Here is a 27,742-nt window from a genome sequence, read left to right on the forward strand (position 1 = left end):
CCATCTTAGTATTATTTTCAGATTGCTTTGCCACAGATTTGTCACAGATTAAACTGTCATCTATTGAAAAGCTTCACAAGAGAAGAAATTTGTAATTTCACAGAAGCAAAATACATTAGTAAGAATTTGAAATTTTGCTACACTCTGACTAACTGATCACACAACTCAACTGAAAATAAATCTTTCAGGAAACAAAAATGCACTGAGTGTTTGATTTATCTCATTTATAAAGAAAAAAGTAATTGTTTTTTCTCCCTTTTTCGAAAGTTAATTTGGTGTCATGTGGAAATAGCCATATCATTTGGGAGATAAGATAAATCAGCTACTGTCTGCTCTTGAATGAACATCTCTTAAGTTTCCAGTGTTTTTCTCTCCTTTTGAACAGCAACACCCAATCTGTAGAATCAAATTAATGCTTTTAAATGAATTGAATGAAATAGCCTTTTTAAACTACTGCTTTATTTAAATTTTTTCACTTTCAGAAGACACAGCTGAAGTAAACACTGCAGTTATGGAACAGATTGAAAAAAATCATGCATACATATGAAATTATCATCCATTGTGATAAAATGGAGAAAATGTGAGTCATTAATTTTGCCCTGAGAGTCCTAGACCTCCACTAGTTAAAAACAAACCAAAACAAAAAACAAAGAAAAAACTTTCTCCATTCGCTTCTCCTTTCTTTTCTCTCCTTTCACCTTATTTTCCATTTGTAAAAACCTCATAGAAGAAGTGAGTTCTCAGGATTTGTTCTGTACTGACTGTCAGGAGACAACTTTCTTTGATTTTGCAATCATCACGCTCAATAACTTTGGATAAGCAATTTTTTTGTGCCACAGTTTAATATTCTGAACACCATTGGTTGGACTATTTCAATATGTTTACAAATTTGGATAAATGTGATTCAGCTCCAACCCTCATAATTTATCACATCAAAACATGTATCTCATTTTAAAAAAATATATATTTATTTATTTGGCTGCATCAGGTCTTCATTGTGGGATCTTCATTGCAGGATCTTCATTGCAGCATGCAGGGTTCTCTAGCTGCAGTGCATGGGTTTCTCTCTAGTTGTGGCACACGGGCTCCAGAGAGCATGGGTTCAGTAGTTGTGGTGCATGGGCTCTCTACTAGTGGTGTGCAGGTGTCAGATCGTGGGCTCAGTAGTTGTGGCACGCTGACTCAGTAGTTGTGGCACACGGGCTCTCTAGTTGTGGTGCACAGGCTCTAGAGCATGTGGGCTCAGTAGTTGTGGCACATGGGCTTCTCTAGTTGTGGCATGCAGGCTTCTCTCTAGTTGTGGTGCGTGGGCTCAGTAGGGCTCAGTAGTTGCAGCACATGAATTCCAGAGTGTCTGGGCTCAGTAGTTGTGGCATGTGGGCTCTCTAATTGTGGTGCACAAGTTCCAGAGTACACAGACACAGTAGTTGCAGTGCACAGGCTCTCTAGTTGTGGTGCATGGTCTCCAGAGCACATGGCTCAGTAGTTGCAGCTCACAGGATTAGTTGTCCCTGTGGCATGTGGGATCTTAGCTCCCCGACCAGAGATTGAACCCACATTCCCTGCATTAGAAGGTGGATTCTTAACCACTAGACCACCAGGGAAGTCCCCAAGTGTCTAATTTTTGGAAAAATTATTTTTGGTCTCCCATAATTGTAAGATGACATTAATTCAAGGAAGATTTAGTTTGAAGGAACGTGTTACTTGTTGCACTAGGTTATTTGTTGCATCTTTATAGTTTATTCCCTCATACACTGATATATTTTAACCTTGATTTCTTTTCTTGATTATCTAGTCAAAATTCTACCAGAAAAATTTAACTTATACACAGTATATAGCAAACTCTCATTTGTAGATAACCTGATAACTGATATATGTTTATACCCTTACAAGTGCCATGAACTCTGCAAATTATGAGTGTAAAGAATTATAAAATAAATACTAAGACTTGTAAGACCTAATATCTGCCCTTAAGGAGGGCATTCATTCTGTGAAGACTGAGAGATGTGAGGAAGCAGCAGAAGAAAAGTTTGAAGCTAAGAGAGGTTGCTTCATGAGGTTTAAGGAAGAAGTTATCTTCATAATATAAAAGTGCAATATGAAGCAGCAAGTGTTGATGCAGCAGCAGCAGCATGTTACCCAAAATATCTAGTAAGATAATGAATGAAGGTAGCTACACTAAACAACAGATTTTCAATGTAGATTAAACAGCCTTATATTGGAAATAGATGTCACCTAAAACTTTCATAGTTAAAGAGGAGAAGTCAATGCTTGGCTTCAAAGTGTCAAAGAACACACTGACTCCCTTATTAGGGGCTAATGAGGTTGCTGACTTTAGGTTGAAGCCAATGCTCATTTACCATATATGAAAAATCCTAGAGCCCTTAAGAATTATGCTAAATTTACTCTACCTGTGCTCTATAAATGGAGGAACAAAGCCTGGATGATAGTATTTCTGTTTACAACATGGTTTACAGAATATTTTAAGCTCACTCTTGAAAACTATTGCTCAGGAAAAAAAAAAAAAAAAGATTCCTTTTAAAACAGTACTGCTCGTTGACAATGCTCCTGGTCACCCAAGAGGTCTGATGGAGATGAACAGTGAGATTAATATTGTTTTCATGCCTGCTAACACAACCTCCATTCTGCAGCCCATGGACCAAGGAGTAATTTTGATTTTCAAGTCGTATTATTTAAGAAATATATTTTGCAAGGCTATAACTGCCATAGATAGTGAGTCCTCTGTTGGATCTGGCCAAAGTCAATTAAAAACTTTCTGAAGAGGATCATTATTCTAGACGCCATTAAGAACATTCGTGATTCATGAGAAGTCAAAATATTAACATTAACAGATAACAACATTGTTGTCTTATTTTAAGAAATTGTCACAACTACCCTGACCTTCAGCAACACCACCCGGATCACTCAGCAACCATCATCATCAAGGCAAGACCCTCCACCAATAAAAAGATTATGACTCACTAAAGACTCAGATAATGGTTAGCATTTCCTGGCAATAAAGTATTCTTAAATTAAGGTTTGTATATTTTTAGACATAATGCTATTGTACAGTTAATAGACTACAGCTTAGTGTATACATAACCTTTATATGCCCTGGGAAACCAAAAAATTCATGTAACTCACTTTATTGCAATGGTCATTTAGTGTGGTTTGTCTGGAACTGAACCCACAATATCTCAAGGTCTGCTTGAATACAATAGAACTATTAAAAAAACAAAGGAATGATAAACCCCAAATTCAGTATATTTGTTATTTCCAGTGGAGAGATAATAGAGTAAGTGTAGGACAAATAAGAAATTTCAAAGATAATGGTAATTTTCTACTTTTTAAGCTGGCAGTGGTTTCATGGGTGTTTGTCTTATTATTTTTTATACTAGGTAGCAGGTATAAACTTTTTTTGAATATACTCAATATTACGTAAAGAGGGAAAAAACTAAAGGAAAAGAAGATATTAACATCTTATATCTGTTTTGTTCACAACTCATTCTCCAACAAGCATCTTGTGAGAATGTCTATGAAAAACTATATAAAAATAAATTGGATTCTAAAGCCAAGTATCCCATTATTATTTTACGTGTGTTTTACAAATTTAACATACTGGTTAGAAACAAAATAATAAAAAAATCCAAGTTTCTCTGTCTACTACTCTGTTGTGATTGAAGGGTGATTGACAAGATGTTGTTCTTCTTTATGACTAGAGAGAAACAGAACAGTATTACATTATGCTTTACACTTTACAAATTGCCAGTAGATTTTATTTTAATTAGAAGATTGGTAGAAAAAGAAAGGAATCAGAAAAGTATTATGACCTGTGGAGTATAATAAATATCTTGGATTCTTTGAAGTTTGCTGACAGTTCTGTTGTGCTTTGACAATTTCCCTTTTTGCTGATTTTTATAAAATGTATTTGTTCCTCCACCCTGCAAGAAAAATAGGAGTTAATTACATGTGGTATACACAAAACAGATAAAAACTTCACCCAGCTGTGTTACCTTAGGCAAAATCATTATTCACTATAGGTTTCAATTACTTTATTTGCAAAATCAGAGTGCTGGACATCAGCTCTAAAATTCTTTGTCTGTGAGGATAATCCAAGGAGATGGAAAACCTCGCACAGATACAATTACAAACCCGCAAGTTGTATTCTATTATGGGTAACTTAAAGCAGAAAATTCATTTCAGTAGCGTGCACTGCATTGCAGCAGTTTGGAGTGAACAATAGGATACATTTTCATAGATATAACTGGGAACATGAAGGAGCACTGGTTTTCTTGTTCCCATGGAAATATAAACTCAATTAAAATTCTATTCTCATCTTTATGGAACTATGCACAAGAATCCAAAACTCAAGAATGATACTGAGAAACCTGCTGAGCTTTGTAATAGCCCACGCTCTCCTGCACTGATTTAATTCAGCTCTTATTAATCAGAAATGTACATCATAATAGCTTCTGGAGTATTTCCAAATTATGTATTACTAAACATCAGCTGGCACTGAATCAGAATTTCCCAGGGTGTGGCCCTGGTATATGGATTGTTTTGGATGGTCCATGGGTGAAAACATTAATTTAATGAAATTCAGCTTCCAGACATAATCTGCAGTGAATTAAAAAAAGGGAGAGAATAGAATCAAGACATTTTTTTTACAATAAAAAGGTTAATATCCACAAAGAGCGGTCCACAATTAGTTATTGTCATTTGTTGGGAAATTTTCATACTAGCTGTACAAAATAATGGCTATGATAAGAAGTGGGATTTTAAGTTTTTGCAAAGAACAATTTACCCACCTATGCAGCAGCTATAATAAATACCAGGCTTCGAAGCAGCCTATCTATTAAAATAACTTTGTCACAATGTTCATTGCAGCACTATTTACAATAGCCAGGACATGGAAGCAACCTAAGTGTCCATCGACAGATGAATGGATAAAGAAGATGTGACACAAATATACAATGAAATATTACTCAGCCGTAAAAAGAAACAAATTTGAAATATTTGTAGTGAGGTAGATGGACCTAGAGTCTGTCATACAGAGTGAAGTAAGTCAGAAAGAGAAAAACAAATACTGTTTGCTAACACATATATGTGGAATCTAAAAAAAAAAAAAAAAGTGGTTCTGATGAATCTAGGGGCAGGACAGGAATAAAGACAGACGTGGAGAATGGACTTGAGGACACGGGGAGGTGAAAAGGTAAGCTGGGATGAAGTGAGAGAGTGGCATTGACATATATGCACTACCAAATGTAAAGTAGCTAGTGGGAAGCAGCTGCATAGCACAGGCAGATCAGTTTGGTGGTTTGTGACCACCTAGAGGGGTGGGATAGGGAGGGTGAGAGGGAGACACAAGAGGGATGGGATACGGGGATATATGTATACATATAGCTGATTCACTTTGTTATACAGCAGAATCTAACACAACATTGTAAAGCAATTATACTCTAATAAAGATGTTAAAAAATAATTTTGTAAGGAAAAGATAAACAATTTGTGAAATATAAGCTCAAAGGAGGATGATTTCCATTAATATCTGTTGGATGCTTATCCAGGTCCAGACACCATGCTAGAAATTTTTAATAGATTCTTTCTAGTCATTATCAGTTAATTCTCCATTAAAAGATGAAGAAACGGAATCTAAGTCTTTTTTTTTTTTTTTTTTTTTTTTTTGGCGGCGTTGAGTCCTCGTTGCGGTGCACGGGCTTCTCATTGCAGTGGCTTCTCTTATTGCGGAGCACAGCGCGTGGGCTGCAATAGTTGTCGCGCATGGGCTTAGTTGTTCCACGGCATGTGGGATCTTCCCAGGCCAGGGACCGAACCCGTGTCTCCTGCATTGGCAGGCAGATTCTTAACCACTACCCCACCAAGGAAGCCACAGAATCAAGGTATTTAACAGAGGCTAAATACTTCCCCAAGGGCTTGGAATTAATAAATAGCAAAGCCAATGCACTTGAAGTCAGGTCTTATGATTGCAAATTTTGCTGGATATGATTCCAGTGATGTCATTCACCATTATTTGGAATTATATGCACAGAAAGAAAAAAAGTTTTCATTGTGCTACTATTTCTGCTGTTGATATAGACTTTGGTGGTATTATAGAAAGTGTACCCCTAAAACAAAGAGAATGAACAAAGAGAAACGCTTTTGTTCTGTAGCCATCCCCAAAAAGAGAAGAAAGGTCCAGTAAACAAAGTGCTTAGAGATCCTTCCTACCTCCCCACTGTGGCACGTGGAGATAGAGTGAACCAGTCTGGCTTTCCTGAAAGTGCTATTTGAATGTGGGCATGGGTGGGATTTGACCACAAATATGGGCAGGTACCAAAGTGAGAACTGAATGCAAGGCATTGAGTGAAAGACCAAACTGCACGATCAGGAGACCCTGAAGATGATTAGGTAGTGGGAAGTCTTTTATGGAAAAGGATCAAAGAGAGCATTAGCTGGAGAGAGATGTATCACCATCCTCGAACCCATTTGGACAAAAGGGAAGAATAAATTCTCATTCTCCTTTATGAGGTCTGTTCAATCATTGCATCAAAAAGGAAGAGAGCATTATTTATATGTAATAAGACAATCAAGTACAGAGAATAATGTAAATAAAACCTGCTTTTATACATGTATTCAAGCCCCTAAATCAAAGCAGAGTCATCATCAGCATTCATTTGTTTTATAGTTAAATGTTTCTATATATATATATACCAAGTGTATCTTTCTCTTAAAGAGAAATGTACATCATTTAAGTTTAAAATTTTGGATGGATTTATTCCTAGTCCCACAAAAATCTATGGATCAGCCTGGTTGCCTCACTACTATTATTCCATGAACCACTTTAAGATTCCTAATATATGGGGGTGGATCAGTAGTCGATCATGGGCTTTTAGAAATGAAAAGGATGGGCAAAAACAACCTTGATTTACAGAAGAGGAAATTCAACTCAGAGGGAGTGAGTGATTTCCTGATGGTCCCAGTAGCAGAGCCGTGCTTGAAATACTGATGACTCCTACTTCAGCGGTCTGTCTGTTTTTTCAGGGATTTTCAACACATGTTCCACCAAGCTTAGAGATAAGCTATGCAGGCTGCTGCCTCGGCTGGGTGTTGAATTTGTTAACTGCAGTCACCAATTCCAGGTTCCCAAGGTGGCATCTGCCTTCAGCAGATGTGTCAGTTGCTGGTGTAAAGCAGATTAACTCAAGCAGTCTTTAGATGAAGACTGGGCAGCAATTTGTCATTTCCAGCATACACCCTTTAACGAATCTGATTTTAATTAACATTCTCCATTTGTAATTCTGCAACAGAACCACCATGTCTTAGTATTAGCTTTATGCATCTTAATATTATCACTCATAAATTTCACATTGAAAGAAGTAAAGCAATGAGAAAGTGTCAGTGGGATTCCCTGATCTTATTTTATTCCCCCATTATCTAAAAACACTAACTTTAGATAACGAGGAAAATAATAATTGAAGACCAAGCTGCAGAATACTGAAAGTCAAAATTCTTCAGAACTGGGTGCTCAATTGCAGGATATAGTGTCTACTACTATTAGTTAGAATCCATCAATCTATAATATGTTCATAGTTACACTTAATTGTTTCATATCTCTAAGACTCTGAACTCTTCTGTTACAGAAGTCATTTTGTTTTATTTTTTATTGTAGTAAAATATACATAGCATAAAATTCAGCATTTTAGCCATTTTTAAGCATACAGTTCAGTGACATGAATACATTTACATTGTGTAACTGTCACCACCATCCCTCTCTGGGGCTTTATTTTCCTAAGCTGAAACTCTATGCCCATTAAACAATAACTCCTCACTTTCTCTTCCCCTCAGTCTCTGGCAATCACCGTTCTACTTTCTGTTTCTATGAATTTGACTATTCTAGGTACCTCATAAAAGTAGAATCATATAGGATTTGTCCATTCTTCAAGTTTCGTTCACGTTGTACCATGGGTCAGAATTTTCTTTCTTTTTAAGACAATAGTATTTCATAGTATGTATATACCGTATTTTGTTTATCCATTCATCTGTCGATGAACATGTGGGTTGCTTCTACCTTTTGGTTACCTAGAATAATGCTGCTATGAAAACATCTCTTTGAGGGTCTGCTTTCATTTATTTTGGGTTTATACCCAGAAGCAGAATTGCTGCATCATTTGGCAATTCTATTTTTAAAAGTTTGAGGAACCACCACACTGTTTTCCACAGCAGCTGCACCATTTTACGTTCCCACCATGAGTGTACAAAGGTCCAATTTTTCCTAACCTACATCCTCTCCTACAATTGCTATTTCTGTTTTGGGTTTGTTGTTTTCTTTTTAATAATAGTGACCTTAATGGTATAAAATTATATTTCATTTTGGTTCTAATTTATATTTCCCTAACGATTAGCGATGTTAAGTTTGTTCATGTGCATATTGGCCATTTATATATTTTCCTTGGAGAAATGTTGAGACCTAAGAGCTCTTTATATATTCTAGATATCAATCCCTTATCAGACATATGATTTGCAAATATTTTCTCTCATTCTGTGGTTTGCTTTTTCACTCTGTTGATAATGTCCTTTTTGATGTAGCCTAATTTACCTATATTTTTCTTTTGTTGCCTGTGCTTCTGTCATTAATCCAGGGAATCATTGCCAAATCCAAGATCATGAAGATTTGCCTTATGTTTTCTTCAGAGGGTTTTATAGTTTTAACTCTTATATTTAGGCCTTTGATCCATTTTCAGTTGACTTTCAATACAGTATAAGGAAAGGATCCAACTCTGTTTTTTTTTTTTTCATGTGAATAGCCAGCTTTCCCTACAACATTTGTTGAAGAAGAGGTTGTCCTTTCCCTATTGAATGGTTTTGATATCCTTATCAAAGGTCATTTGACCATATGTGTGAGGGTTTATATCTGGGTTCTTCATTCTACTCCATTGGTCTATATTTCTGCCTTTATGCCAGTACCACACTGCTTTAATTACTGTAGTTTTGTAGTAACTTTCAAAATCAGGTGGTGTGAAATCTTCAAATTAGTTCCCTTTTTTCAAGACTGTCTTTGCCCTTTGGGGTTCCTTAAGCTTCCATAGAATTTTAAGATGGATATTTTTGTTTCTGCAAAAACATTCTTAGTAGTTTGATAGGGATTACATTGAATCTGAAGATTGCTTTGAGTACTATTGTCATCTTAATATTATTTCTTTCACTCCATGAACACAAAATGTCTTTCTGTTTATTGTTGTCTTCTTTAATTTCTTTCAGCAATATTTTCTAGTTTTCAGTGTACAAATTTTTTGCCTCCTTGGTTTAGTTTATTCCTAAGTATTTTATCCTTTTTTATGCTATTGTAAATGGAATTATTTTCTTAATTTTCTTTTCTGATTATTCACTGCTAGTGTATAGAAATTCAACTGATTTTTTTCATGTTGATTTTGTATTCTGCCACTTTGTTGAATTTGTTTAACAGTTGTAATGTTTTTGGTGTGTGTGTGGAATCTTCAGGATTTTCTACATATAAGATTTCTTATCTGTGAACAGATAAGAAATTTCACTTCTTTCTTTCCAATTTGAATGCCTTTTAGTTTATATTTTTTCTTGCCTGATTGCTTTGGGTAGGACTTCCAGTACATTTTGAACAGAAATGGTGAAAGTGGGCATCCTTGTTTTATTCTTGACCTTAGAGAAAATCTTTTAGTATTTCCCCTTTAAGTATGTTAGCTATAGAATTTTTATATATGGCATTTATTATGTTGAGGTTGTTTCTTTTATTATGGAGATTTAAGAAGCCAAGGGAAGAACCATTCCTACAAGATAAATTATTTTGTTTTGGTTTCACTGAATTGAAATCTGGCCATGTCCAATGTATGATTAAGAGAACTGGCATAAATTGTACTGGCTGAGGCAATTAAACCTGACCTTCAAGGATAGAGCAGGAAAGCATAAGGGGGAAACTTGAGTCCCCTGCACACCTCTTCCATGGTTTTGATTAGTGAAAAATTTTACTTAAGACAGTTGTAATTTTATTCAAAAAGAAGCACTAAGGGCATAAATTCCTCGGGAATGAAAAATTGGATCCCCTCACAAGACAAAGAACCTTAATCAATCAAGATCCTAGCCTAAAGCTAAGGGAAAATGACTGAGTACTGTAATGAAGGAAGTCATAAATAAACCAGCATACCTAGTGGTAGAAATAACTAGTGGGATAAATGAAAACTGTAACCTCTACCTGAGTTTCTTAACTTGTTCTAGTGTATAACTAGTTCTGCCTCTACTCTTTACTCATCCTATAATATTTTATTACAGTGTATTGAGAATGTTAAAGTTCCATTTGGTTTATAGTTTGTAGCATATCAAAAAATCTTGTGCAGATTAGGAGGCAAGGATAATCCTGGGTAGACCCCGGTATTGGAGAACAAATTTAGAAACCACAATCCCTGGGAATGGTACTTCAAGCAAAGTGGGTAAGCTCCCATTTGAGAACAGAGACTATAGCTGTATATAGGACTGCAGCATAATAGCATATAGAAATGGTATCGTTTTCTTCAACTGGGTGCAGTGGGGAAAATTCCACCCCACTGCACCCAGTTGAAGAAAACGATATGTTAAGCATTCTATATTATAAAAATAACTAAGGGTTGCTCTTTCGTTAGGAATTCTGAACAGACAACACAAATAGCACTGACATCACCAACCAGAATCCCAATCTCTCTTTCCTACCCCTGCCCTGCAAACCACCATCACAATCCTATAAAAGACCGAGCAAAGGAGAGCAGGAGAAAGTAAGAGTCATATGATGAAAAACAACTCCCTTCTCTTCCTGAAGCCACATGTATGTTGGGAGGAAAGGTAATGAGGGTGATGGATCTGAGAGAAAGAACCTTGACAAATACAGGTGGGGGGAACCTCAGTTTATATTTAGATTACATTCCATTAAATTAATTTCACCATTCAAGAAACATTTACTGAGCCCTTAATCAGGCACTGTGCTAATTTCTGAGAATGACAATGAAAAACATAAAAATTTAGACAATGGGAGAGATGTACCAGTGAATAAAACAATTACAACACAGTGTGATAAAATCATGTGCAAAAGGATGGAAAGCACAGAGGAAAAGGACTCACCATCTGTCCTACTGGGTCAGGGCAGAGGAGGTTTCCTGGAGAGGTGTTACTCAAATATACCTTGAAGAGCAAAAGTTGAATTATGAGACAGAAAAGATCAAAATAACGATTCTCAGGAGAGAAAATAGAAGTAGAAGGAAATTTATGTGTTGAGGAGCCTTTCTTTTAATCTACATAGCTTGAATTTTGTTCTGAAGGAAAACCTCTGAGATGATTTAAGCAGAGGAAGGATGTGGTGCTTTATGCATTTCACGTGGATCACTCTAGCAGCATTTTTAAACATGAATAAAGGGGGGGTGGCCATTTTAAGGAGGGAAATCAATGAGAAAGATAAATCAATAATCAAGGCAGAAAGGGACCAAGGACTGGACTAATGAAGTGACTGACCTTGAGGCTGAAGTGGAGGAAGGGACAGGTGTGCTGAGAATTAAGGAAGCATCCTTGAAACGTTTTGGGTTGGAGAAAAGGACAGTGATTCTATGGTAGTCTTAATTTTCCTTTGATCAGAACTTTCTATACCATATTTAACTGCTGTTAAAAGGAATGGACTTCCTATCATTTCTTGTTCAGAAGCAGAGACATTAATTTTATTGTGGAGTTATTGTAGTGCGTCTGGGAAGACACAGGTTCCAGAGTGACACTTATGTATTGTCATGGCTCCCAAACAGGCTGATGACACTGAGCACATTTCTCAACCTCCCCAGGCTCTAGCTTTTTCATGCACAAAATGGGAATAATAATGTTTGCCTTATTATTATGAGGTCACTGAAAAGAAAAACATGATAAATATGATACTAGTCCATAAAATATCTAGTACACAGTCTGGCTGGCACATAATAGAGCTTCACAAAATGTTGGATTTCTCCCTCTCATTTTTTCTTGTTATTAATAATTATGTGTAGGACAATAATATGGTCATTATGCTAGCTAAATGTGTTATTTAAAATATTAGAAAAAGATTTATATAAATATATAATATGTATATAATATATATTATATACATATTATATATTATACACTTTATATATAATATATTTATCTTCTATTTTTTCCAAAGCTCCATTAAAGAGACATTTGTAAACTATGTCATAGTTTTCAATTAGCACACAGAATCGTAACTTTTTGTGTACGTGTGTCTCTCCCTAGCTAGAGTATAAACTCCTGAGGGATTTCAAATATATAACATTCCCATTATAGGGCTTTTGTCATATATTTTGAGTCTTGTGCTCTACCAACTGAGCTAGCCAAGCCCTTCATATATTTTAAATTATATAAAGATGATAAATGCACAGAATTAGAAAGATACTGATATGATCCTCTTTCTTGTTATGTAGCACAATCTCATATTTTTTTGCTTTGTAGGCATGTTGTTTGTGTTCCCAATCCTCAGTCCAATCCAGCCACTTTTCCTGTAAGCAGCCATTTTCCTGCATCGAATTATTCCAAACTATTGTCTATATAAGTATGTGTGTATGTGTGTGTGTGTGTGTTTCTTTAAACAACCCACAATATTGTTTGGCATATGCATTTTAAAATTGTATCCTGCTTTTAATTCTTCCTCCTAAGTCTTTCATATGATTTCATGTTTCTGCACATACCATTGGATCCTAATTAATTTATGGAAATTGAATTGATTGCTTTTGACTTATGTATGATAATGCAATGCATGTAGATACTGCATTTTACATATCTTTTCTCTGATTGGTAGATATTTATGTTTCTCCTTTGCCTTTTCATGCAACACCACCATGAATATATTTGTATGCATTTAATAAATTTCATACTAAAGTAGTAAGAGAAGTAACTATTCCTTAAAGTATCTGTCAAAGACAGAATGGAAAGGGTTTTTCTGTTTGTTTTTCCTTATTTAATAATTTTCACAAAGCTCACCAAAGTGAAAATGTTTCCATCAGCAGGCAAGAAAAACAAGAGAATTTATGAACTTTATCCATAAGAAACAGTACCTCGGTGGAGGAAGGTGGCACAAGGAATTATGTCTCCCTTCATATTCAGTACATTCCTGAAATTACAGAGAGAATCCAGTCAATTTTTTTTTTAAAGCATTCCGGAAGAGCTTCACAGAGGTAAAAGGAGAGGTAGCAGAGATTTTAGAACTACACTGTCCAATAGAGTAGTCGGAAGCTCCATAAGGACACTGAGTAGTTGAAATGTGGCTAATGTAACTGAGGAAATGGGTTTTTAATTTAAGTTGTAATGGAATTGAATTGAATTGAAATTTTAAAACTGACAGTTGCTTTAGTTATTAGAAAAATTTAAGTATGTTTGGAACAACTTCAGCATATGAATCTACTTTTTCAGCTATACTTATGTTTTATCTAAATACAGATCAAGTTTTTCCAATGAAATTTAGCTTCCAAAATTAGTTGCACTGTAAGTGTAATATACACACCAGATTGCAGAGCAAAAAATGTAAAATATACTATCACTAATTTTGTGTGTTGATTATATGTTGAAATGATGTTATTTTGGATATATAGGGTTAAATAAAATATATTATTAATTTAGTTCATCTTTTTACATTTTTAAATGCAACTACTAGAAAATTTAAAATAGCATATGTGTCTCACATATCTCCATTGGACATACTTCTTTAGAAGATATATTATCAAAATAGCTAATTTTGCTGGTGAGAAAACCAATCTTCAGAGAGGTTAAGAGACTTATTCAAGATCACGCAGCTGGTCAGAGTCAGGACTAAGTTCAAAAACCTCTGACTTCCAGTCCAGGTCTCCTAGAAAATTTCTCAAAGATCACCTCGCTAATGTTGATCTACTCACCTAGATCTGAGGGGATTTGAAAAAATTCAGCAAAAACTCTCCATTTATGTTGCCTTATCTTTAGTATTTTTATATATCAAAAGAGTAATTCTCAGGAGAAACATCCAAGTTATGTTGTAATTATGTTTAATTTTAATTTCAATTGGATAAGGTCCTATACTAATTTGCTGTTATATAAATTTGGGCTAGCTCAACAGATTTGTGAAAGTTTTCTTTGCCTTGATTATAGTCTTTTTTCATTTATATTTTTTAATAAAAAGAGAACTTTAATTCTTTCTTCCTTTCATCTGGAAGGTGAATAATTGCAATCCCTTTGTGTTGACTGCCTGTTATTGCTATTGCATAACAGTCGTAAATGGAAGAATCATGCATTGGCAAATATATTGCAGTCTTCATAATGTCCAGAATGACTCATACCATCATTATAAAATGGCTAACTTTTACATTTCTAAGATGCAGTAAAAATATACTTTCCCTAAATGTTCATAGTTCCACTCCACATACCATCAAATGTGCCACAAGATTTTGTACAGAAATGCTCTATTAGTTTTCTAATTTGCAAGATTTCTGTATTCTTCCATTTTATAATTTCTCTTGCCTTCTCTCTACCCACCAAAGAAAATATAGTTGGAACTAGACTCCAAAGGCTGCTGAATGTTGCAATTAGTAAAGCTCAGGGCTGGAAACTGCTTTAATAATACTTAGACCTAAGGGAAAAAAGAGAGAGAGAGAGAATAATGGCTTGTGTTGACTATGTTCATTTAACTAAGCTGAAACTATGTTTTGAAGAATTCCCATCCCTGTATGATTCTGAGTTAGAGTTGGCCCAAAGAGAAATTCACACAAAGGTTTAGAAGCCAGAAGTGAATTGTCATTTAAGGGTCTTTGTGATTAAGTGGTAAAAGATTGATGAAGAAGGGCCAGTAGCTTCCAGCTTGCCCTTACTCTTCACCCACCATGTCCATCTCTTCTTCCTGACTGCTGAGAGTGATGGCAAACCCAGGTCCACCACCAGGTACAGAGGCAGCAGGATCCTGCATTCTTCTCCACCAGCAACTCTTTGCAGCCATACTCTGGGAACTAGATACCCCTGGCTTGCAACATTCAGTTGAAAACTCCAACTTGTCCACACATGCCAATGCATAACGTGGACTATTTGGGGTTTTTTTCCCTCTGATTTTCCAAGTCTATTTTTCAGACACTTACTTCTCCAGCTCCTCCCATATCTTTCCATAAATATGTAAGGACTCATTCCTTTGAAAGTTCCCTATTCCACAATCCTCAAACAGGGAATCCCTGATACAGTAATTCTTCAACTCTACTCCTCCCTTGCCTCAGTCATTGTGGAGGTTTCATGTTGAGATGATACAGTAACAAGATCACAGAAGTCTAGACTGCTGAATAACCACATGGAGGGTAGTGTATCTTGAGTGTTGATGATGCCAACCAACATTTTCCTGTACAACAAATAACCTTTTTGTTCAGAAAAGCCATTACAATTTTGGAGTTTGCTACCATAATATTGCCTAGACTGACTTAAGGAATACAGCCCAATGTATTACTGGATTAGAAAACAACTCACATATAATCCAGTGTCCTGTCCAGTAGCTTAGTAGGTTTTCATTTCTCATTAACTTAAGTTGTCAATTTAAGTTGAGAAAAATGAAAAGATCTGAACACTAAGCAAACTAGACATATTTCAAAGGTACTGTGGTCTTTGTGAAATATCTACTCACAGATTTAACCCACAAACTAGTTTTTCTAGGATATTTGCTAGAGGACAAGCTACTTGAAGGAAAAGACCATGGCTCACTCATCTTCACATCTAAAGCAACAAGCACCTTGCACAGGGAGCACAGCAGGCACAGGGAACAATGAAATAAGTGAACATATGAGTAATACACCCTGGGCCAAGAGACATATCTAATGTAATACCCTCGAAGCTGAGCTGTTTAAGATAACCACTCTGAGAAATGGGGGTATCTCAAGAATGGGAGAAGCATTTTACTAACCAGCTGCATGCTAGATGAAAGCTCATGTGAGTACGCCACTGAGCAGAGTAAAGCATTATGGGAGAGTTCTTGGAGGAGTTTTACATGTCTCCTGTAATTTTAGGACATACTTCTTGCCTGGAGATGCTTGAAGTCATAAGTTTTGCTACAACAGCCAATAAAAATAGATTGGTAATGAAAACAGTAGAGTAAAAAATGGAAAGCTCCACTTCAGAAGAGGTCCTCAGTGACCCCTAAGCTCCGTGAAAAGGCTCCCATAGGTAAAAGGAGTCCAAAGTAAAAGGAGAAAACAGAAATTATAACAACACCAAGGCAATCTCTGGACAAGTGGACCTCACTGGGAGAAGGCCTAGACTGCTGGACAGGACCAAAGGAGAATAGAGCGCCCCCATCTTGAGTTGGAGGGGGATGAAGTTAAGTTGGATATTAGATAGAGGTTTTAAACCATACTGGGCTAGACATTTAATAAATGCATCTAATTGGGTATATTCTATATAGAATTAGGATGTTGTTAAGGAGCAGGGAAAAAAGTATCAACAGAGCTTGATTAAAAATAATATTGGGGAAAAACCTTTCATGGTAATACCCTATGGTTCAAAAAACTGGTTATATTCATTAAGACTATCCAGTATTTTATCCAGCATCAACATGGAGCACTGTAGCCAAACACTTGTAAGCAACTTACAGCTAGCTTTTCTTTAAAAGGCACTCTCTCTCTAGATATATAGAAGAGTATAATTTGTTTGACTTCATTGTGAATATATTTAGACTTACTTTTTAACATGTAGTGTTTTCAATTAAGCATTTTTTTTACCTTTTATTTTGCATACCTTCCTTCCATTGGTTTAATTCAGTTTTCTTTCTTCCATTCTGTTTTGTTTTTTTTTTTTTGGATGATATTGGTTCTATTTCCATTCTTTTAGTGGTTAGTTTTAAAACTTTATAATACATCCTTGACAAATCTAAACTTGATATCTTTCTACTGCTCAAATAATTAAAATAAATGTAGAACACTAACCCATATTATCTACTATTTTTGTTCAGCAGATAACTAAACCCTTCCAAGTAAATCACCATTGCTTTTATCTTTATTCAGTCAAGGATGACTGAATATGTTTAACATTTCCCCCCCTCCACCATTATTTCATGGAATTTAATTTCCTTCTTCCTGAAGTATATCTAGTAGTCATTCTTTTGGCAAAGGTCTGTGAATGGTAAACAGCTTCAGCATTTGTTTGCCTTAAAGTATCTTTCTTCTTATTTCTCTCTTAGATGAAAGTTTAGCCCAGATAGAATTCAGATCAATAAAGGTTTTCCTTCAACCCTTTGAGGACACCCCACCTTTGTCTCCTGCCATTTATAGTTGCAGATAAGAAGTATCATTGGTGTTATCTTGTAAATAGCTGTCTTTTGACTCTGATTAATTTCAATATTTTCTCTTTTTCTTTGATATTCAGAAGTTTCAGTTACAATTATGACTAGGAGGAAATGTTTTATTTATCCTGCTTATGGCTTATTGTTAATCTTCAATCTGAGACTTGTAGAGATTTTCATTTCTGGTAAATATCCTGGAAAAATAAATTGTGATATGTTTATATGATAGAATTCTACTGCAATAAGAGTGAATAAATCATTGATATATGGAACACATAAATGAATCTCACAAACATGATGTTTGGTGAAAGAAATTTCAAAAGAAAGAGTACGTGCTGTGTGTTTCCTTTTATAGACATTTCAAAAACAAATAAAACTAAGCTATGTGATTTCTTTTACCTGACAAGGTAGAATAAACCCACTTCAGCTTATCTTCCCCACTGCTTATGACTAAAATCTCTGGATAGAATACAAAGAGCAACTACCTGAGGGCTCTAAAAAGTGAATAATAGCAGAATAAATAAAAACACATCCGGGGAGGGCAGTAAAAAACTGAAGAACTGTCAGTGCAAGGAAGAGTTTCCTGATATTTTTTCCCATTTTTAGCCTGAGGATGACCCAATATTTTAAAATATAGGTTTTATAATTATTCAGCTCTAGTGAGGCCAACAGAACAGAAGGCAGCTGCCATTGAAAGGATAGTTTGTTACTCACAGTTCCAAAAAGGAGGAAGCATGTGGCACCATTCAGAGGCCACATGATGAAGCACCAGGATTGGTCAGAAAGCAGAGATAGACAGAGAGAAACATGGACAAGAGCATTTGTGGTGGTTTCTGTGAGAAGAAACAGGTAAGACAACCTAACCAGGCCTAGGATGGACTAGGTTGAATAATTCCAGCAGGTTGTGGGGTGGAAGAGCTGCCTTTAGTTGTCTAGTAACTGGTTCAGGAGTGATTAAAGCAGGAGAATAGTGGCCCAGAGTATAAGAGCCTAATAGGAGAGGTGGGAAGAGAGAGGGTGTGGGCTCCAGCACGAGAATTGTCTATTATCTCTAAAAGTTGACTAGCAGCCTCTCCATGGTCAGCAAGGCCCCAGATGTCAAAACATCAGAAATACATTATTATTTCTCTGTCCAAGTAGAGAAACTGTGCAGCTAGCACAGTCAACATAAAACAGGAGAGAAAACCCTCTTTCTGTCCAGAGTACAGGACACATGGAACAAAGGCAAACCATATTCTGGGCCATAAAAAATTTTTTAATACCTTAAAGAATTGAAATCATACAAAATGTGTCTTAAGTGATAATGTCATTGAAGTGGAAATCAGTGACAGAAAGGCCTCTGGAAAATCCACATATATTTGGAAATTAAACACCACACTTCTAAATAAATTATTCAGAGGAAGTCTTAAGGGAAATTAGAAAATATTTTAAACTGAAGAAAAGTAAGAGTACAACATATGAAAATTTGTGAGATGTAGCTAAAGCAATTTTTAAAGGAAATGTATAGGAATAAATGCTTACTTTACAAATTCTCAAGTAAATAAATCTCTTTCTATCTTAATGAACTAGAAAGAGGAGAGCAAAATAAATCCAAGCAAGCAAAAGGAGGAAATAATAAAGATAAGAACAAATGTAAGTAAAATTAAAAACACAAAAGTGATAGAGGAAACCAATGCAATCAAAAGGTGTTTATTGAAAAGAGCAACAGAATTGAAAAATCTTTTATCAGACTGACCAAAAGAAATAGAATATGCAAATTATCAATATTAAGAATGAAAGAAGGGATATCACTACAGTCACTACAGATATTAGCAGGATAGTAAGCGAACACTAACGAACAATTTATGCTCATAAAGGCAACAACTTAGAAGAAATTGATCAATTTGTTGAAAGACACAAACTTCCAAAATAGATTTTGAAAACAAACTCATATCTAATAATCACCCAACAATGTAACTCCCAGGCTCAGATGGTTTCACTGGTGACTTCCACCAAATATTTAGGGAAGAGTTAATGTCAATTATACCCAATATCTTCTAGAAAATAATAAAACGGAAGAGAAACTTCTCAATTTCTTTAATGAGAGCAACATCTTCCTGATACCAAAACCAAAAAGACACTGCAATTAAATGACAATGAAGATAAATATCCTTCATGAATACATATGAAAAAATCCAAATAAAATCTAAAAAATCATATCCAGCAAAAATACACAATACAATATCACAAACAAGTAGAATTAATGCCAATATGTGAAATTGTTTCAACATTCACAAATCAAGCAATGATCAGAGAAGAAAAAGAAATCCAAATCGGAAAAGAAGAAGTAAAGCTGTCACTGTTTGCAGAGACATGAAACTATACATAGAGAATCCCAAAGATGCCACCAGAAAACTACTAGAGCTAATCAATGAATTTGGTAAAGTAGCAGGATACAAAATAATGCACAGTACTCTCTTACATTCCTATACACTAATGAAGAAAAATCTGAAAGTGAAATTAAGAAAACACTACCATTTACCAATGCAACAAAAAGAATAAAATATCTAGGAATAAACCTACCTAAGGAGACAAAATAAAAATATCTGTATGCAGAAAATTATAAGACACTGATGAAAGAAATTAAAGATGATACAAATAGATGGAGAGATATACCATGTTCTTGGATTGGAAGAATCAACATTGTGAAAATGACTCTACTACCCAAAGCAATCTACATACTCAATGCAATCCCTATCAAACTACCACTGGTATTTTTCACAGAATGAGAGCAAAAAAATTCACAATTTGTGTGGAAACACAAAAGACCTCGAATAGCCAAAGCAATCTTGAGAAAGAAAAATGGAGCTGGAGGACTCGGGCTTCCTGACTTCAGACTATACTATAAAGCTACAGTAATCAAGACAGTATGGTACTGGCACAAAAACAGAAATATAGATCAATGGAACAGGATAGAAAGCTGAGAGATAAACCCACATGCATATAATCACCTTATATATGATAAAGGAGGCAGGAATATACAGTGGAGAAAAGACAGCCTCTTCAATAAATTGTGCTGGGAAAACTGTACAGCTACATGTAAAAGAATGAAATTAGAACACTCTCTAACACCATACACAAAAATAAACTCAAAATGGATTAAAGACCTAAATGTAAGTCCAGACACTATCAAACTCTTAGAGGAAAATATAGGCATGACACTCTATGACATAAATCACAGCAAGATCCTTTTGGACCCGTCTCCTAGAGAAATGGAAATAAAAACAAAAATAAACAAATGGGACCTAATGAAACTTCAAAGCTTTTGCACAGCAAAGGAAAACATAAACAAGACCAAAAGACAACCCTCAGAATGGGAGAAAATATTTTCAAATGAAGCAACTGACAAAGGATTAATCTCCAAAATTTATAAGCAGCTCATGTAGCTCAATATCAAATAAACAAACAACCCAATCCAAAAATGGGCAGAAGACCTAAATAGACATTTCTCCAAAGAAGATATACAGATTGCCAACAACCACATGAAAGAAGTCTCAACATCATTAATCATTAGAGAAATGCAAATCAAAACTACAATGAGATATCATCTCACACTGGTCAGAATGACCATCATCAAAAAATCTAGAAACAATAAATGCTGGAGAGGGTGTGGAGAAAAGGGAACCCTCTTGCACTGTTGGTAGGGATGTAAGTTGATACAGCCACTATGGAGAATAGTATGGAGGTTCCTTAAACAACTAAAAATAGAACTACCATATGACCCAGCAATCCCACTACTGGGCATATACCCTGAGAAAACCATAATTCAAAAAGAGTCATGTACCAAAATGTTCATTGCAGCTCTATTTACAATAGCCAGGACATGGAAGCAACGTCAGTGTCCATCAACAGATGAATGGATAAAGATGATGTGGCACACATATACAGTGGAATATTACTCAGCCATAAAAAGAAATGAAATTGAGTTATTTGTAGTGAGGTGGATGGACCTAGAGTCTGTCATACAGAGTTAAGTAAGTCAGAAAGAGAAAAACAAATACTGTATGCTTACACATGTTTATGGAATTAAAAAAAAAATGGTCATGAAGAACCTAGGGGAAAAACGGGAATAAAGACACAGACCTACTATAGAATGGACTTCAGGATATGGGGAGGGGGAATGGTAAGCTGGGATAAAGTGAGAGAGTGGCATGGACATATATACATTACCAAACGTAAAATTGATAGCTAGTGTGAAGCAGCCGCATAGCACAGGGAGATCAGCTCCGTGGTTTGTGACTACCTAATGGGGTGGGATAGGGAGGGTGGGATAAGGAGGGTGGGAGGGAGGGAGACACAAGAGGGAAGAGATTTAGGGACATATGTATATGTATAACTGATTCACTTTGTTATAAAGCAGAAACTAACACACCATTGTAAAGCAATTATACTCCAATAAAGATGTTTTAAAAAAAAATCAAGCAATGTAATTCACTATGTGAATGTACTAAAACAGAAAAAAACCACATAATCATCTCAACAGATTCAGAGAAAGCATGTGAAAAAATACAGCATCCATTCATGAGAAGAAAAAAATATACTCATCAAACTTGGAGTAAAAGAATACTTTATCAGTATATTAAGCACATGACAAGATGCTCAACATCATTGGCTATTAATTAAAAGCAAATTGAAAACAGAAGATACCATTACACATCTATTAAAATATCTAAAATTGAAAACAAATAATAATGTGTTGGCAAGGATGCAGAGCAACTGAACTCTTATCCTTTGCTGTGGGAACGCAAAATGGTACAGTCTCTTTAGAAAACATTTCAGCAGTTTCTAAAATAACATTAAGTATACGTTTATCATATAACCCAGTGATCCATGCTCAAGAGTAATGAAAACTTATATTTGCCCATATTTTATATGAATATTAATAGGAACTTTACTCATAATCTCCAAAATCTAGAAAAAACTTAAATGTCCTACAGTTGGTGAATGGGTAAACAAGCTGCTTTACATCTATACAGTGAAATGCTATTCATCAATAAAAATCAACTACTAATACATGCTTCCACATGGATGTATTATGCAAATAGAAAAAGCCTGGTTCAAAAGGGTACATACTGTGCAATTTTATTAATTTAACATTCTAGAAAAGGCAAATATTAAGGAAGCAGGATAGATCAGTTGTTTTTAGGGGTTAAGGTTGAGAGAAAGTGTTGTGTACAAAGAAAAAGCAAACTGAGGGAATTTTGGGGGTGATGGAAATGTTCTGTATCTTCACTATGGATAAGGTTCTATGAATATATCAAAACTCATAGAACTAGATAGCAAAAAGTGAGTTACTATATAAAAATTGAAAAGATAAACTTTAAAATATTTTAAAGTATTTCAGTAAGGAAAAATATCGATATTTGACAAATCTGGGATAATAGTTAACTAGAACATAATTATATTCCTCTCTGTATTCTCCGAATATAGAACTAAGTTTTGCTGTTAGAGTCAGAATAGTGGTCACTGACTGGGTAACAAATGAATCTTTGGGGTTACTGACTTTGTGGGCATGCTTTATGAAAATTAATTGAGTAATACAGTTGTGATTTACACTGATGACAAATTAAAATTATGATAGAGTAATCACACTTCAGGCATACCAAATGGAGTTGGGTAGCCATTGAGGTTCTGGTCTTAGAAACAAATGTCTCTGCTCTACTGAGAGCCTGAACTTTATTTGAACTATACCAGACCCAAGTACACCATTAGCTGTATTCAGAACAAGTTCTGCCAGCTGCAACAATATGGTTGCAAGGTCCTGCCTTGTAACTATGTAACCATTTCGGACCCCAACCAATCCTTAGTTAACAAGCACTCTTACTTCTTGCCAGTTCCAATTATAATTCTTGATAAACAACTCATGTAACTAACTGTAACCTTGTGGTACTTTGCCTTTATAAGCCTCCCACATTTTGTAGTCTGGTGAAATGCAATTCAAGTGCTTCTTGAATCTGTGTCTCCTGGATTGCAGTCCTAAAAACACCCCAAAAACACCTTCTTATTTCAATCAGATCTCCATTTCTAAAATTTTGGTTAACAGTACATTTTCCTCTATGTTTGCTATATTTCAATAAAAGCTTTATGCAACATAAAAATGAGAGTACCAATATTTTGTGTTCTTTTCAACTAAATGATTTTTTATTTGTATGAAGTATGAATATCATATCATCAAATTTAACCACATTACGAACACCACACAATATATGTGACCTTTGACAAATAACTTAATTGTCCTAGTAAAAGCAGTAATTGGAGTAATTCATACTTATATTCCTTCCCATTCTAAATATCAATGATTACAAACTCATTTGTAAAAACACATTTACTAGATGCCTAGTAGCTAGTTCTTTAGTTTTCCAAATTTCACCAACAAGGATTGGGAAACAAAGGCATGTTTTAATTTCCTATTAAAAAGTATTTTCAACTGATTAAAACATATTTTTAATTTTTACATTTTTTATTTAACTTGGAACATTTGTTTATTTTTAATCCTGCAGTTTTTCAGAGTAGGCATTGTGAAACTTCATTAACAAATACATTAGGGACAATGTTTCTTTTCGTTTATTTTTATAAATGCACACATGATTCTGGAGGGTTTTAGAAATATCCTGTTGTTGGCTCTGGATGTCAATGGTGGCTGAGATGATAAAACTTTCTCTTAGGTATCTACTTTTTAAGGATAGATTGGAGCAGAAGGGAAAGGGATATTGAGGAAGAAGCAAATGATAAAAAGATTTTGAGGAATGTTTTATGAACTAGTTCAAATCTAACAAGAGAGATTCTATAATTATTTGAACAGGTGGCATCCTTCAATGCTTGTGGGTTCGTGAGAACTGGCAGGATCATACTGAAAGTAGCTGATGGCCTGGTGTAATTCTTCAGATTGTACTGAGGTCTATAGCATCATGGTTTCCTTACTCATAAACTGTGGAGACAATGTATAGAGGCAGTATGGTGTGAGAAGTAACTTGGGCTCCAGTGTCAAGACAACTTGAGGTTTGAATCAAGCTCAGCTACTTTGTAGCAAAGCAACCACTTTGCAGAGTCAGATGCCTTATGAGAGATAGAAATACCTACACAATGACTTAAATGCCATGAGAATTAAACAGAATTTGCATACAAGGTGCCTAGAGCACATCTGACCCACAGTAGATGCTCAGTAAATACTAATTCATTACTTCTGCTTCTTTCTGGAAATAAGCAGATTGGGAATTCTACATAAAATATTGGTTAATATTGATACTTTTCTAATTTGCTTTGAAAAATAAATGAAGATAAATCGATTGAAATAGATATCACCCACTATTGATGTTTTAAATTTTCACGGAAAAACTGAGAATCTTTAGTCCAAAACTGTTCCACCATGAACAAAATTCCACATGAAAAAAGGCTAAAGGAAGACCCTATGAGGTTACAAATTCATCAATCTTTATCTCACAACTACCAAACATAATTAGACAAGCACTTTAAAAAAGTATTTGCTATAATCTCAAGTATGTAAAATAAATTGTTGACAAACACAAGTTCGTGTGCCTGATGCACAGTAAGGCCAAACAAACTGAAAAGTTGGAATTTGGAGCACAGAAAGGTTTATTGCAAAGACCAAGCAAGGAGAATGGGCAGCTCATGTTCTAAAAAGCCTGAACCCCTAATGGTTTTGGGGAAAGAGTTTTTATAGGCAAAATTTGGGGGAAGGGTTGCAGGTTGTATAACCCTCCTCTGGTGGGGAAGTAACAGGGTGTTCCAGGAATCTCAATCATCAGCCTTCTAGTTCCAACCAGTCTGGGGTCCATGTACTTGTGCTCTGCCTGAAGTTGCCATCCTCCACCTGAGTGGGGGCCTTAGTTCCTGTAGAAGAGAACTGTATTAGATTGTTATATACCTCCTGAGGAGGAATCAGGAGTCTGCCCCATCCCAGCACTATTGTTTCTTGACTGCCTTTCCTTTTTTTCTGCATTCCCTCACTCCTCTAATTAGGAACTGAACCTGCCCTTTGGAACTCAGTGAAGGTCTAGAAGGCTGAAAGCCTTTTTCCTACAAACAAGAAATAGGGGACAAAGAAAGGCTTTTGTACCTGGGAGGGAACCACAAGAGTCCTGATTGGTTTCAAAATTTCATTCTCACATGTATATATGCACACATTCATGTAAAAGGTCTGAAAAGACATACATGAAATATCAATTATAGTTATCTCTAGGAAGTGGAATATTAGAGTGCTTTTTTCTTTTCTAATAATTAACCTTATTTAATAAATTTCATACACAGATAACTTTAATAATCAGAAAAGATAGTAAATATATTAGAAATAGGTTTCCAACTTTAGCTTATCTTTGCTGGCTTTGAATCTTGATAGACTGTTATAATGAAGCCTATAAAAATGGTCATGGAAGAGAACACAGAGAAAAGAGCTGTTATTTACAAAGAGATATACACTTAATGTCACTTTTTCCTTAAAGTGAATCTTTCCTGCTTTAAACCATGTGACAAGATAAAGATTCCTTTTCAGTGCACTAGGGTAGCAAATCTCCAGTTCTGTTATAATACAAAGAGCACATTAATATTAGAATAGAATGAGAACAGACCCTGGAGCCCATCAGGTAAAAATAGTATGAAGACACAAGAGTTCAATGTGGGAAATACAGCTGGCTTAGTGTTCAAAACACCACAACAGCAAAACTCATAAAGACAGGGAGGTTCTTAAGATAGAAAATGAGACCAACCAGTGACCATTCAGCTTACTGACCATAAGCCCTACATTTCCTGAGGCTATGAAGCACTCATACACTAAAAGAAAGTACAGCTGTGAATGCAAATGCACAGTACAGCACAATGGAGAAAATAAAAGCTCGGAATCAGGCAAAGCGACAGAGAAATTTTTGGAAGCAAGAAAATATTCAACAGCAGAATCCACAGAAGTCATGAAAACAATACTAGATTATAAAGCAAGTATTTATGAATTCTATATTGACTTGGTATTTACATTATACAACTACAAAGGAAAAAAAAAAATTCCATTCCACCCCTCTGAAGTACAGTAATTGATTTCTTCCTTTCACTCATCGTGTGTGTGTGTGTGTGTGTGTGCGTGTGTGTGTGTGTGTGAGAGAGAGAGAGAGAGAGAGAGACAGAGAGACAGAGAGAGAGAGAGAGAGAAGAAGAAGGAGAAGGAGAAGGAGAAGGAGAAGAAGATTTTTTTTTTTTTGCGGTACGCGGGCCTCTCACTGTTGTGGCCTCTCCCGTTGCGGAGCACAGGCTATGGATGCGCAGGCTCAGCGGCCATGGCTCACGGGCCCAGCCGCTTCACGGCATATGGGATCTTCCCGGACCGGGGCACAAACCCGTGTCCCCTGCATCGGCAGGTGGACTTTCAACCACTGCGCCACCAGGGAAGTCCCAGAATTTTTTTTTAGTTTTACTTTTTCATTGCCTAGGATTTTAAAGGTCAGTGACTAAATGTGAGGGTTTCTAGTTTGTTTTCCATTTAGGATTGTTTGCTTATTCCTGGGGGCTGCGTATCACAAGGAGTGGAGTCACTTTGTAATTTCCTGTGTGTTTGGTTTGTTGTTTGCTGAAACCAAGAGGTACCTGCCCTCCCAGAGACTGTGCTCCAGGCTGGATTTATTTATTTACTTAATTAATTAATTAATTTTTGGCTGCATCGGGTCTTAGTTGTGGCATGTGGGATCTTCGTTGAGGCATGTGGGATCCAGGTTTTTCTCTAGCTGTGGTGTGTGGGATTTTTCTCTTCTCTAGTGTGGCACGTGGGCTTCAGGGTGCATAGGCTCTGTAGTTTGTGGCACATGGGCTCTCTAGTTGAGGCGTGCAAGCTCAATAGTTGTGCTGTGTGGGCTTAGTTGCTCTGCAGCATGTGGGATCTCAGTTCTCTGACCAGGGATCGAACCCACATCCCCTGCATTGTAAGGCAGATTCTTTACCACTGGACCACGAGGGAAGTCCCCAGGCTGGATTTTTTACAGGTGGCTTTGCAGAGCTTAGGTGGGATCCTGGGAGGAGATGGTCCTTTTTTATTTATGTCTAAATACTACACTCCTGATAACTCCCAGCAGCCCAGCAAATTGTCTGTGACTCTCAGAATGCATACGTACAAGCCTGACATGCTGTTGAAGAAGCTTGATCCTTCTAATGGCCAGACCAAGGACATCTGGCCAAACCACATGGTAGCTGAGTACAGAGTGGGGGTCAATAAGCCTGCATTCTGATCTGACCTCTTGGGAGTTTCTTTTTTCCATCTATGAGGTTGGACTAGAGGAAATGAAAGCTCATGTCAACCCAAGTGCTAGAATTTCCCTGGATCTCTAGATCTAGATATGAATAAGATCTATACACTTTGTTTGCATTTTACTGTTATACCAAGAACCACTTTTAATCTGCTGAGTT

The 27,742-nt window shown here is 35.9% G+C and overlaps 1 long non-coding RNA gene across 2 annotated transcripts; it reads right to left on the reverse strand.

Moving 5' to 3' along the window:
- Positions 1–3,747: 3,747 nt before the first annotated feature.
- Positions 3,748–21,558, reverse strand: LOC113611145 (uncharacterized). 2 transcript variants are annotated; one of them, XR_003429360.1, is made up of 4 exons: positions 21,512–21,558; positions 17,270–17,496; positions 13,083–13,138; positions 3,748–3,941 (listed from the first exon to the last, which is right to left on the reverse strand). It is a non-coding gene; the product is annotated as an uncharacterized LOC113611145 (long non-coding RNA). The 2 variants fall into 2 exon arrangements; XR_003429361.1 differs by lacking the exon at positions 17,270–17,496 and having other exon boundaries at positions 21,512–21,539.
- Between the last annotated feature and the right edge of the window lie 6,184 nt (positions 21,559–27,742).

Source organism: Aethalodelphis obliquidens, unplaced genomic scaffold (genome assembly GCF_003676395.1).
Source record: "Aethalodelphis obliquidens isolate GAN/ISIS:26980383/991018 unplaced genomic scaffold, ASM367639v1 scaffold68, whole genome shotgun sequence".
In the NCBI taxonomy this organism is placed as follows: domain Eukaryota; kingdom Metazoa; phylum Chordata; class Mammalia; order Artiodactyla; family Delphinidae; genus Aethalodelphis; species Aethalodelphis obliquidens.